At 44.4% G+C, this 14054-nt stretch overlaps 1 protein-coding gene across 3 annotated transcripts in view; it reads right to left on the minus strand.

Moving 5' to 3' along the window:
- Window positions 1–13183, minus strand: part of SYT2 (synaptotagmin 2) — a 136664-nt gene extending 123481 nt beyond the window's left edge. For 2 of the 3 annotated variants that reach the window (XM_082227426.1, XM_082227424.1), the window contains exon 1: window positions 12969–13183. The gene's annotated coding sequence lies outside the window, so the exon portion shown is untranslated. The remainder of the gene's footprint in view (window positions 1–12968) is intronic. The other variant, XM_082227427.1, reaches the window with a different exon arrangement.
- Between the last annotated feature and the right edge of the window lie 871 nt (window positions 13184–14054).

A 14054-nucleotide genomic window follows, 5' to 3' on the forward strand; every position in this document is an offset into this window, starting at 1 on the left:
CTTGGAACTTAGCAAAGCATTTATTTGCTTTTCTATGATTATCCACTGTATGCACTACACCAGGTGACATTCAGGGAAAGTTTTCAATGCTATCTCAGTGCCTCTGAAATGCTTTTATTCCTGCCTTCTGCACAACCCAAGATTTTGCTCTTGCAGTCAATTTGTGGTAGAAACACATTCCATAAAATGGGACTCAGAAGCGGCAGTTGTTTCTTCCTCTCTCTTTTACATTGCTTTTTAAACTGTTCTGTGTCTTTGCTATCTTGTCTTCAAATTAAGATGTGTGAAGATCAATTCACTGATGCTTGTGAGACCCCTGGATGTTGTGGCACTGAGAAGCACACCATGAATCAAGTCATATTCTCTCCCTCCCTGCCCCAGCACCATGGTGCTGTCACAAAACTGCATCTCAGACAAACAAAAAAAGGCAAAACTGCAAGAAAATGCTTGTTTAAACACTTAGGTGTTTTTGCTCACCATCACACTTGCATTGTTGGTTTAAGAACCTAGCAGAAGAGCACCCTCAGAGCCACATACATTTATAATCCACTTTCCCTGAAAAGAAGGTAGTATACATGGTCCCCCCCCCTCTCATTTTATCCCGGCAACAACCCTGAGAGATGGGTTAGGCTGAGAGACAATGATTAGTCCAAATTACCAAATGAGATTCATATCTTAAAAGAAATTTGGAACTCAAGTTCAAATACTCTAGCCTAGGGGTGGGGAACCTGAGATCCAAGGGCTGGGTATGACCCTTCATGCTCTCGATCAGGTCCTTGTGGTTCTCTCTACTCCTCACCTCCTTCCTAGCCACCCCCACTCTCCCCAGGATGAGGGATAGAGTGGTACATGTGCAGAAACTAGCCTACTGTACAAAGGTTGACAGTCCACCCATTGCTCCACTCACTTTTCCCTCTGACAAACTTCTGGCATGTGGAAAGCTGTCCAGAGGGGAATTTGGACCTCAGGCTGAAAAAGCTTTCCCACCCTGCACTAAACTGCTACACTGCACCAGAACTGGCCACAAGCCAACACAGATCCAGTGGCCTCAGGTGTGTTTAATTCTGCACTGGATTTTGGCCAGTTGGATAGGGTCACTTTTGTAGCTTCATGGATATAGAGGACTGAATGTTTTAACTGAATATCGGGCTGCCATCTCTTAGTGGGTAGTTAAAAATCAAGCAGATCTTTTGCCAATTTTGCATTTATTTTGATAGCTAAATTTACCCCAACAAAGCAAGCTAGCAATACAATCAGTTTCAAAACAGAATAGGAGGGGGGAGGGGGAGAAATCTTCTCTATCTGCTGGGGAGCTTCATACTGAACATTTCTTCCATAGAGACATACGACTTGAGCTCCCTCTAATCCTTGTAGCTTAGCTCACCGCTCTGTCAATTCCACAGGGTCTCATTCCTTGACTGCATCATGCTGTCGCTTTCTAAACATCCCCAAACTATTGTTGCAAGGAGTTGTCATCTTTGAACTGCTCCCCTGTACCTCCCAACTAAGACAATGGGAGCAGACAGATTCAAATTTGTGCCAGTGTAGCACTAAACAGCACAAACGAACAGGGAGGATTCAGTCTGGCATGGCGTGTACTGCAGCATCCATTGCAGCAAAAGGCTTATTATGGCTGAGTAATGTCAGGCAGTACGTTCCAAGAGTGATTTAAATACAAAGAACATGTCATTTACTCTCTCCAGGCCACCCCTCATAGAAAGGGCTACATCCTTCTTTGATTTGCTCATGCAGGTGGATTTTCAACAATTCACATAAAAAAGAAGGGCAGGATCGAACCCTAAGTTTTTTGGTGTAGGCAGGGCCAGGGCTGGATCAGAGAGGGGAAAGATATGCCTACATAATTAGGCCACACAAGAGCAGATGAGGAACTGTAGGGAGGAGAGCAGAGAACTGCAAGTGTAAAATTGCAAGTGTAAAATTGTCTGTGGCTCTTGACACATTCCCTTCATTTGATCTTCCTTTCGGCTCTTAGTTTGAAAGTTGTTCACATAAGCATTGCAGTAAGCTGACTGAAGCACATCATGGTACATTTCCCTCTTGGAGTGGGGAGAATTAAGGCCAAGTCTTCAAGCCACTCAGGCAAGACCAGGGAAATTGCTTTGGGAACAAGCCCAGACTAAGTCTTTTGCACACTGCAGCCTTAACATGTTGCGGTGAAAATTGGCTTAGAACATAAGAGAGTCCTGCTGAATTGGGCCAGCAGCAAATCTAGTCCAGCATCCTGTTCTCACAGTGGCTGATTGGATGCCTATGGGAAGCCCACAAGCCAAACCAGAGCTCAGCAGCACTCTCCCTACTTGTGGCTTCCAGCAACTGGTATTCCGAAGCATACAGCCTCCGACTGTGAAGGCGCAGCATAAGCATCAGGGTTAGATACCCACACAGGGCTATCAGGTGGTGTTGGAGGTGGGACTCTTCTCTATTCCCCACCATGCAAGCAGGAGTTGATCAGCCTGGAATCGTCCAGAGGTTGTTAGGACTACAACTCCCATAGTAAGAAGTCTGAGAGATGGTCAACCTGTATCTTTGGCTCCACCCACCCAAACTCCTTCATAAGCAGCTTGTTTGCTGGTATAGGTGTGTATTTTGTGTTTAATTTCCTTTACGGATCATGTCTGTAAGAGAAGCTTCAGGTTCTCTCTACCCTCTTTGTCACATGCGACTAACTCTGGCCACTTCCAGGCAATGGGTGGTAGTCAGCTAAGTTTCACTCTCCTATTGAGTGTTTAGGCTCCATCTATACTATACATTTAAAGCACTGTTATAACTACTTTAAATAGCTCCCCTCAAAGAAGTCTGGGAGCTGTCATTTGTTAAGAGTGCTGAGAACTGTTAGGTGACTCCTATTGCCCTTGCAGAGCAATGGTTACCAGAGTGGCTGAACAATTGAAAACATCAGCAACAGCAATAATAATAATAACAATGATTTATTTTTGTACCCTGCCCATCTCACTGGGTTACCCCAGCCACTCTGGGCAGCTTCCAACAGGGTATACAAAAACACAACAATAAAAAAAATATATCACACATCCCTCTTCCCAGGGAACTCTGGGAATTATAGCTCTGAGAGGGGAATAGGGGTATCGTAACAACTCTCAGCACCCTTAGCAAACTACAGTTCCCAGAATTATTTGGGGGAAGTTATGACTGTTTAAATGTGTGTGTAGACAGGGTCTTAGTCATGGTCATTAATTTCAGTAGGTTTACTCTGCGTAAGACTTTGTTGATTACTACTCAACCTGTTCCTTCTTGATTTGTTTGTGGGAAGGTTATCCAACATCAGTTGCTAACTGAGAACTCATCCTGATTTATTTGCACGGAGGCTGTGTGATGTTCTATCAAGCACACTTCCCCATGCATTTTGCCATCATCTTCCTTAAGTCTTTTTTTTGGGGGGAGGGAGCATATACGTTGTCCAAATCCATTTTAATTTGGCAACCTGAACTTGCTGTATGCAATGAAATCCTCCTGCAAAAAAGCAACAGTCTGGAAGAGACCTCAGGTTTGAGTATCCTGTTAGCACTTTACATGAATTTTGCAATTTCCATCCGACTGCCCTGTGGTTTCTGTGGTGCTGTATCTTTCCTGTCTAATTAATTGCTCAACACATACCTCAGCATTTCTATCCTTTGAAAGAATGGATGAGCTCTCAGAGTGAAATCTGTTTCTCTGTTACGCTAGCAGTATCCAATGAAGTTTGGGCCATTCTAAAACGAGATTGGGTTTGGGCATCTATTCTCTCTCTCAGACTGCTCCTATCTACTAAGGGCAGGAGCTGGGAAATTTAAGAAACCATGGAAAAACCTTCCTGGATCATTGCTTTGCAACTAACATGTACCAGAGTGCAATGGTGGTCAATCATCTACCTCCCAACACAAACTCCAGAACTCTTGGCAATCACTTGAAAACAAAAATTATTGGAAACATGGAGGTTTTGGAGATCCTGCTGAGAATAACATTGGATTTTTTTTTGGTGAAACTGTCCTGTTAGCACAAGGACTTTCACCTATAGAATGGAATTTCCTCTCTCTCTCCTCTCTCCTGTGCTCCCATACACCACCTATCTGTTCTGGAGGTTTGGGGAAACCCTCAGAAGAGATTGGGGGAGGGGGAGAGGAAGACCTGCTGTGAAAACAGAAATCCTTCTACTAATCATAGAACCATAGAGTTGGAAGGGACCCTGTAGATCACATCTAGTCCAACCCCCTGCAATGAAGGAATATGCTAGGATGACTTTGTTGGATACAACCCTATTGGAGGAGACTATGCTGGAAGGGATCTTTAAAATGTTTATATGCCATGCTATTTCTTATTTCCTTCACAGGAAATGGAGTTTACTTTAAAGCTGCTATGCTGTGGCTTGATTCTCCCCTCCATCTACACACATTAACTGCTCACACTAACTGCTATGGGTTGTAAACTCAGAAGGGATTCACAGGAATCATGCAGGGACTGACCCCCATATCTAGTCCAATATAATAAAGGGAATCTTTTTGTAAGCTCGGGAATGAAAATGTCTCTGTTAGCTAGAGAGGGTTCCTGCAGCTAATCCTATGTCGTTTATGTTCTTGGCCTGGGTAAGGCAGAAAACACTGTTTTCTCCCATTTCTGAGACAATGGTTCCTCTCTAATCAAGTCCGCCCCCCACCATTTCTAAAAATGAGCTGAGTTCATTTCTTGTGAACCCTAGAGCTCCAAGGCATTATGGGAATAGAAGCTTTGGACAAGAAACTTATAAAAAGGCACTCCTATAACAATCATATGCAATCATGTATATAGTACATGGAAAATAAAGCTATACCTGTCTATTTTTTGCTCTCTGGAAGATGGGGAGTCTTTACTGGCTGCGTTGAGTTTGCAATGCTGAGTCATGATAGAATGAACAGAGGATTTGCCAAGTTGTCTGGCAGTTCAAAAACATTGGATTTAGGCCAGCTGGCCCTTAATATGCAAAGTCACTTGTTGGTAGGCCGAAGGGAAGGCTACTTCAGCTCCCAGAAGTTGCAGGAAACAAAGTCTTATAAAGTGGATGCTGAAATACAGGTACACTGGTGATCCTTGCTATGGGCAGTCTAGATTATCTGCTCAGATTGAATTAATGAATTGGTAATTGTGCCAGCTTTAGTTTATCCGATAGTTGAGGACGTTTGATGTTATCAAAATCCCATTATAAATGAAAGAAGCCATGAAGAGAAATTAGCCACTGCAACTCAGACATGGCACTTAGTCACAGTGATAACTCAGTGATGAGGACTAATAAGCAAATGGCATTTGGAGAGCAAGTCTCATGCAAGGGCTGAGAGTGTGAGCTGTCTGAGCTGCAAGTTCTTGGTTTCAAGCTCACCTCAGCTATGAATTCACTAAAGGATCTTTGCCAAAGCACAGTCAAGGAGGATGTTTCCAAAACAGGTGTATGGCATAAACTATCCATAAGAGAATGAGTAGAAAGGTTTATTAGTGATCATAAAGCAAGTGTTATTCTGACCCTCCACCCCACCATTGACAATGAGCGCATTCTCATACTGGCCTGTCTGAAAACGCTGCTGTAAGAATTGCTGAGGTAATATATGCCACACACTTTAAGCACTCAAAATGTATGTATTTATATTGGGTTGTATCCAATGTACTGCTAAGTAACATGTTCCTTCAGTGTTTCTGTTTGCAATGAAATTCCCCCTCTCTCTTCCCTCCACAAGCCTCCTAAACCTGTTATAGGCATTTTCCCCAACACTCTGGAAGCAGATTGGGGGAGGGCACACAGGTACACACAGGAAAAGGAAAGGAAAGAATTTCTGTTGCACAAGTGGAAAACCTTGCACTGGCAGAATGCATCGTTTGGACATCGCTCATGACCATTTTCCCTACTGTTTAGGGGGAGAGAGAAATGTTTTCCAGAATAGTTTAATAAAACCCAATAGTAAGGCAGTCCCTGACTTTAGGCTTACCATCAGATAAAATAATAATTTTAAACTGCACCAAGTAAATGTTAAGCAATAGGATTACTTTGAGAAGCACAATATGTAGAATAGCCTTCATCAACCTCGCGCCCTCCAGATATTTTGAACTACAGGCAGCTCCCATCAGCCCAAGCCAATGAAACATTCACTATGTGACCAAACCACCCATTTAAGTTCTTCCTCTGTTCAGGTAAATTCCTTTTGTTTATTTCATACTGATATTTGGCTACTTTTCTCCATCTGTCTGTTGTTTCTAAAACCATCTCTTGTTTCCAGCACTGATTGTTTGGGGAGGGAAAGTGCTTGAATTTCCAGTTTCTTCTTCCATGGCTAGTACTGGGAACCACAGTTACAAGGGAATTTTACAATGAGGTGCATCCAGCACACATGAACCAACATTATGAGCCACAAGACAAAGAACTCGCAGGAAAAGTCTCCCCCCCCTCCTTCTCCCAAGAGTTCTCAAGAGAAAGCTTATAATTTCTGAGCCGGTTCTGAATCAAGCTGATGGGAGTTCATCCATCACTAGTGCTAGTAATTATGTTCATGATATATTGTGGTAATCTTGTAATGGGAGGATGCAAAGCAAGAAGATGAACGTGCTCTGCTTGGCTGACACTGGAGGATTCTGGTGAAGCTCCTTTGGAGTATCACAGCCACAACACACAACTGTGGGATTGTGAGACTGCTAGACACCTCCAGATTCTCCACTTTAGCTTCTCCCTACTTAAATGTTGATACAGGCAACCTGGAAGCTTTTTTTCCTGGGCGACACCACAGGTGCTTAGAGCACTGTTCAAGATGGAAGGAAGGTAAAATACCTACAAGAGAAGAATGGCTGATAAAGATGATGGACTATGCCAAAATGGCAAAAAAATGACCAGGAAGATCAGAGATCAAGAGGACATTAAATTTTATAAAGAATGGGGGGATTTATAAGTTACTTCAAAGAACACTGTAAACAATTAAAACATTGGCAGGATTAAAAAAAAAACTTGCAATGTAACGAGAACTATGGTGAGAACTGAGTTTTAAGAAAACATGAAGAACATTATATGATGCAGTTGGAAAAGAATAACTATGGAAACTGTGGAGGGATGGAGGGAATCCCAGGGATTCAGAGAATCTTATATGTATAGGAATATGACTTATTTGTGACATTAATTGTTAAACTTAGTTCAAGATGGTCTGTCCATGAGTGAGTATTAGACAAAAGGATTTCGAGGAAGACCATTTGCATTCACTATCGGTTAGAAGATGAAGGCAGCAGGAGCTTCCCTTTCTAGCTGTCCCATGTTTGTTTGTTTTTCTTTTTTACTGTGTGACCTTGGGAAAGTGACACTCTATACCTTAGTCATTTCCAACTGTAAAAACAAGTGCTTGAGAACGTGGAGATAAAATGCATGGCATACAGTCATTGCAAAACCCTACTAGTTCTTATTGCAGTACGAAGACTGCAGAGATCTCAGCAAATGATGTAAACTGGTGAGACATGATGCAGCAGATGGCAGCTGACCCCCTGCCATACACACCGTTTCTGGTGCGGCAGGGAGAGGGGAATCTGCAGCAAGAAAGGAAGAAACAACATCCTGTCTATCCACCCAAAGAGATCATTTGCTTTGGGAACAAAATACCGGTAGGTGCATATGTCTAATAAAACACTGTTTAACAGGCTCCAGGAGACCCACACATATTGTTGCTGCTGGCATCCATCTGTCTCTAACCTTTGGAATATACTCAGACCACCATGGGGAAATAGTGTGGCTCTTAGGAAGTTTTTGCAAGCCGGCACAGCTGTGTAGCCATGAGTGATGCTGTTAGGAAGTGTTGGGCAGTGGTGGCAGGATTTGTGGAACGTAGGAGGAAAGATATATGTCTCCAGAATTCTAGGTCTCCCAAGATGAATGCAGGTACCTGGATCATACAGGTGCCAACTGTGCAAAAGCAGGAGGCACTCAGTCATCATACAAAGCTATGTGCTGAACCTTACTATTAGGACAAAATGCCCTTGCATCAAAACATCATGCAGAAGAAAGCCATCAGCTAAGGTTTGTAGCAGCAAGTATATCAGAACATAAGAATCGCAATCAATGGTTCAGCCAGGATTCAATCAACATACAGAGCAAAAGGCAGGTTAAAGGAAACTATATAATACACAGAATTAAAAACCATTCTAATTGTTAAGTATTAAAAGTCTAGTATTGATAAGAGTAAGGAGTGCTCTGCTGGTTCAGACAAAGGAATCGATTTGTGAAGCATCCTTTACATCAAAAGGGGCCAGCTAAATATCTCCAGGAAATTCACAAGGATAGTGCAAAGACAACAGCCCTCCATGGTTGTGTGACCACAGCTTCTGGTATTGGGAGATACACTGCCCAGATCATTATTAGAAGTTTATAATGAGCTGCTAAATTGTAGTTCAGATTCTTCCACTTCCATGAATGGTTGTTGTTGTTGTCTTTGAATACTTGAAAGCTCATCTCCATATTGTTCACTACATGACCTTAAATAGTTGGGTCTTGCTGCTTGGTAAAAGCCATTGAGTCCCATTCACACTTCAGCAACATGCCAGAATGTTGTCACATGTGTCAAAGTCCTTCTTCCCATTTTCTCTGAAAGGGATGAGTGAGTTAATGACTTTGAGTTGACAAATGCCTGATAGTGAGCCAAAGAAAACAAACTGTGCTTCTCCTGCAGCACTAAGACCTGACCTCTATGTGTTTTAATTTGTTGGAAGCCACCCAGAGTAACTGGGGTAACCCAGCATAAAAATAAATTATCATCATCATCATGGCCATAATCCAAAAGTTCACTCCATTCAGTTATGGCCAAGGTGCATGGTATTGCAAAGAGAGGCCTCCAACAGAACCATCTCTTCCTCCCCAGTCTGCTTATTCCAGTTCTTGCCTGGGGCCTGCTCACTGAATAGAAGTTGCTCAGTGTCGTCTGCCTTAGCCTGGAGTATTAGCATATGCTGATCCTTTTCTCCTGCTGCTAATTGCCTCACCACGCAGACATATTTCAAGAACATGCAGTTGTGGTCTGCAGACCATGAATGCTTTTTCTCATTGCATGCAGCCATTCATCACCGCCCTACCCTGTGGCATGACACTATCATGTATGCCAAGCAGCCAGGTTTCCACATACTCCCTTCTCTTGACCATTGGAGTCAGCCTGCTGAAGCCTGAACAAGTTGGGAGAAGGGGTCAGCAGATATCAAAAGGAAATGCCTTTTTAGACAGCTTTGGGGAAATGACCATTGACTCCCACGCTTCATTTCCCCCATTTGCTCTTGCAATATAGCAGTAGCTGTATTTCAAAAGGCTCTGGGATTCTAAAGTGAGTCACTCACACTGCCAGGTGATCTATGTCTGCTACCAACAGGATGGTGATAAAGACATTGTAAACGCTGATTTACTCAGCCAGCTGAACACTGATGGCGAATAGATCCAGGCTGCAGAGGAAGCTTGGAGCACCTTCTGGCCTCCATGCTTGATACACTGCTGTGGAAGAAATACCAGGGTGGAAATGACTAACACAAAACACTGGAGGAAAGTAGTTCAGAATAGCCACAGAGATAGATGTCATTGGATTTCATCTTTAGAGTTAATTTCTTTGCCCTGTTCAAAAATGAACAGTTTCCAGAATGCCACAGTGCAGGCAACCACTTACAACAGCACAGCATCCTCAAGAACCACATTGGACGGAATGGCTTTTACATATAACATGAACGTACTTTCAACTTGGATGTTTACCATGATCCCCAGCATTACAAGCAAGTTATAACTGAGCGGGGGTACCTGCAGTAGAAAGGGGTGGTGTATAAATCAGGATGACTCAGTCTTATTGATGTCTATGCTGACTCTCCCATGCCAGCTAAGCTTCAGAGAACATTGTGGCTTGAAAGGACTTTCACACAATAGTTGTCCATTTTACTGATTTTTCATCTGAACGTTATGCCATAGGATCTTCTATAGGGGCAGTTAAACTACAGCATCCATTGATGCTCCCCTGACAGTTACATTCTCAGTAAATGCTTTTGCATTCAGTGATCTCCAACAGTGGGATCCTCCAATGACTTCCATTCTCAAATCCCCACCAAATATCACATAACACACCCATAAACACATACCCCTTAGCATCTGGCCTTTCCATGTCCATTAAAAACCTGTGATCACAACAGGACATGGAAAATCCTGGATATCCTGGCACACACTAGCTTGCATTACAAGCCACCCATGTACATTTACTGAGATCAACAAAAATATAGAAAAGCACACAAAAAGATCCCTAACGCAAGGAAAGACATACTCCTCATCCCGTGTCTGAACTACATACAGCGTACACATTCATGCCTCTAGGTCAGCATTGAGTATTAGGGCATTCACATTCCTATGTCACCACCCCACCCATGAAATATCAATAGCTGCAGAGCTTACACTCTAAAAAAGTGCTTCACACATGACAGTTTGTTGATCCGTGTTTTCACTGCAAAATCAAAGCACACTTCAGTCATGATAGATTTATTCCATCACCACCCACACAGAGAGATGCTCTCTATCTAGGGGGAAATCTCATGTATGATGAAGCAGTCCAGAGGGAACAATCTACAGAGACAATGGATGGATGCAGCAGCTGCACCAAAGCCTTTTGGGTACCTCTCCACAAAGTCTTTTCTTTCCTGCTTTATGTAAAATTGCTGTGGGATTATTTGGTGCTAGGAAAACCCGATCATTTTACAAGGAGCCCCCCCCCCAGCATTATAGCATCCAAAAAGGGCACACAGAACTATTGCCGACCCATTATAGCTAGCAGTATGATGTATAGCAGTGGAAGGAGACTCACACTGAACCAATGGCAGCATCAGAAAAGTTAACCCAGGAGCACTGCAAGAATCTAATGCTGCTCAGACCTGCACTCATAAGAGTGCAAAGTAGCCTTGACGAGGTATAACAAGGCCATCTAGGTCTGGAGTAAATGACAGCCAACTGGTTCAGGCTGTGCGTGTGTTCCAAAAGGAGACTGCAGCAAGAAGGGCGAGTAAGGCCTTATCAGAAACAGACGGAGCTAATGACTCAGGAGCTGGAAAATCGTTATCTCCCATCTCATCTTGTAAGCACTCCAGAGCTATAATAGACTGGGAGCTTGGAAAGTGACTTGCCCTGTGCCAGCCAGCCAAGAATCAGCAGACTCATCCCCAGAGCTCTCATCCTGCAGTAGCCCTCAGAGAGTCAGCCAACAGTTCCATTTCCTCCCCCCCCCAAAAAAAACCCCAGAATATATAAACTGTCTGAAATCCCAAGCTCCCCCTATCCCTTATTCACAGAGCTCATTGCACTAAAATATAGAGGCAGTTCACACTTACTGAGTTTCTCATATGCACAGGCAAACGGCTGGGTGGAGAAAGGTTTGTGTAAACTGGGCAGTGCATGCAGTGCGCTGGCAGCTCTCTCCATGATTGCTCATGACCTCTCCTCAGCAATTGCACTCATGGAGTTAGGTGTGGGCTCACCATAGATACCACCCACTTCATGCTAACATCTCTGCACATGGCTGTGTACCTGTGCACACAATCACATATTACTAACAGCAAGTTCCACCCATGTAGAAAGGCCACTTTAATTTGCATGCCCCAGAATGCCACACACAGTGGTTCCTTCTTTTCCTTGCAGGTTCTCTCTTTCCCTTTCAATTCCTCTTTCTCACACCTGACCCTATTGGTCAGTGTTTAGACATTGATGCATCTGCCTTTTGGTGCAGTGGGTTGTTCTGTTCCCAGTTTGTTTTTCCCTTTTGGGAACCATCTTACCCTGCTGAGCAGGAGCAGAGAGAGCTGAGTCAGCACCTCTTCTAAGCAATGTCAGGGAGAGTGATTCCCTGCCTCAACCATTGCGGACAGGCACAGATTTGAAATATAAAGGCTCCATATCCCAATAGACTGACTTCTTGCAATGAAACACAATGCAATGAATCTAACCCACTCTAAAGGTGAGTTGTTGTTACGCTTTAAACCTCGTATTCATTAGATCTGACACCTGGTTTTTGAATTCTGAAACCCTTCCATTCCTGCATCAGGAAAGTTAGTGATGCACTCTCTCCAGGGAACCCAGCTCTGTATTCAGCACATTGCACCAGTATCTGAGTGCCCTAGTGGGATCTACATATGACGTGCTGCAGATCAAGTGCATATAAACCTATTGTGCACATGCCATCCAATCGGCAGCATTTTTAGATTGCAGCATGTCCTGAAACAGAACATGTTGTACAGTATATCTGTACATGTGTGTGCATATGCTAATTGCTCCACTTTGGTGTCTCTGCTTGCGTGACCCTCTTCCTCTGCATCTGTCTGGACTATAACCTTGAAGGCGAGGTGGGAGCATGCACACCAGGTAATGGTATCTTGAGACTCTTCCCTGGGATCATTAGAAACAAACACGGATGGGGTATTTTTTGTTGCTGCTGTTTGCTTAGATGCTTATATTCTAAGGCACAGCCCGCTTTCTTCCTTTCTTTTTTGCTCCAATCAGAAGTAAACCACCGGCCACTTTTATCATGGATCTCCATAGTACTGTACCCAGAAAGGAAAGATGCCTTGCGCCAAACCGCCGCAAAAACCACGGGGAGCTGTCCGTTCAGCACTCCTGACCAAACAAGATCTGGTTGACCGTCCGGTCAGCACCACGGCCAGCGAATTCTCTGCTCAACTGCAGAAAGCTGACGAGGAGATCCCCACTAGCTTCTCTAAATAACTCCACTTGCTGCAGTAAACTTAAAAGCGAGGGGAGGCGTTTTGTTGCGTTAATCTTGTTTCTCTCCCCACCCTTGCGCTCGCCAAACCTTTTTGTCCCAGAGCCCCGCTACTACTTAGGGAACGATCAATCACCAGAAGAGGCGGAAGGAAAGGGGAAGGTCTGGTTTCTGATGCACCCCGAAGTACATCCTCGGACACAGATGCAAGCAAAGAACAAGAAGGAAAGTGAAACTTACTCGCTCGCCGGTGCGGAGACACACAGATACACACCAGCGTCCGCACACGCACACACAGAGTCCAAGGCGGGCAGAAGACTTCGAGCCGGCAGGTCAGTCCCTCAAAATGCTGCAGTTGCTTTTCCCACCCGCCCCTCCAGGGCTCCCGTACGTCGCCGTATTCTGCGGAGCTCCAACCTCATTGGCGGAGAGGCGGCTCAATAGAATAAAGATCCTGCATTAATTGAGAAGGGGCTCTCTCTCTCCTCCGCCTCCGCCTCCGTGGTGCAGTTCATTATCCAACCCCGGAGGGTGGTTTTAACCCCTCCCCTCTATCCCAACTCCTTTCCAAGCGCCCGCAGTGAGACTTGCTGAGCTTTGCAGTCTGAAGCAGGCGAGGAGGAGACCGGTACGCCTGCTTGATCAATGGGGGAGGCGCGGGGGGAGCCTGCTAAGTCAGCTGCGGTGGCAGCGAGTTGGGGGGCATGGATGGAGGGGAAAGGGTGTGTGTGTGTGTGTGTGTGTGTGTGAGAGAGAGAGAGAGAGAGAGAGAGAGAGAGAGAGAGAGGTGCTTCATAGCAGGAAGCCGTTACATCAATACCCCAAAGAGGGCAAAGAGGATTTCAGTGATCATGCATTGATATGCTACGGGTCTTCATACTACACAGGCAGCAGCAGGAAACGTTCTGTGCACTCCCAGCTGTAAATAAAGGAGAAGGAAACTTAACAAGGATTTCACCGGAGCTCCATTCAAGGTCAGACTAGGAGACAGCAATTATTAATAGGCCCATCATATTTCACTGTGAAATAGTCCATCATATTGCACCTAGGCAGAACACGCAGCACTTCTTTCGGCACAAGCGCCTAGAGTACAACCATCGGTAAATCTTCACCTGAAAGCAGACCGTGAGAATCTGTAGCTTTCCTCTCCCCAGCATCTATAAATGCCTCACTGCATTGTGCGGAGAAGGAAGAGGGACAACGGTTCCAAACTTTTTTCCTTCCAAAGATTAGACATCCACATAGGTCGATGCAAGGGACTGGGGGAAAGAGAGAGAAAGAGAGAATGTGCCATCCTGCTGGCAGCCAGGAATCAATGCTGCCCAC

The sequence above is a fragment of the Podarcis vaucheri genome, assembly GCF_965113315.1.
Source record: "Podarcis vaucheri genome assembly, chromosome: 6".
Taxonomy (NCBI): Eukaryota; Metazoa; Chordata; class Lepidosauria; order Squamata; family Lacertidae; genus Podarcis; species Podarcis vaucheri.